Source organism: Penaeus monodon, chromosome 19 (genome assembly GCF_015228065.2).
Source record: "Penaeus monodon isolate SGIC_2016 chromosome 19, NSTDA_Pmon_1, whole genome shotgun sequence".
NCBI classification, from domain to species: domain Eukaryota; kingdom Metazoa; phylum Arthropoda; class Malacostraca; order Decapoda; family Penaeidae; genus Penaeus; species Penaeus monodon.
The window spans coordinates 30,974,436-30,974,704 of NC_051404.1; positions in this window are offsets into that span (position 1 = coordinate 30,974,436).

Genomic DNA, 269 nt, shown 5'->3' on the forward strand with positions numbered 1-269 from the left:
CTGTCTGTCGATCAATACATATGTACGAAAAATGTCCAAAAAACTAAGCGAATCATTATCATCTTGAATTATCAACCATGCAATAATTTAAACAAAACAAAAAACAAAAATGCCTTCCCTTATGTTATAGAAAAGGGGAGTCGATCGCATACTACGAGAACCGTTTTTATCGGTCTAATAATGTTTCGTTTCTGAGAGGCAATTTATTTTTCAATCTTTCCGCATTAACGAGGATGAAGCCGACGCGGTCGCCGTCGCTCGTGCGTTTC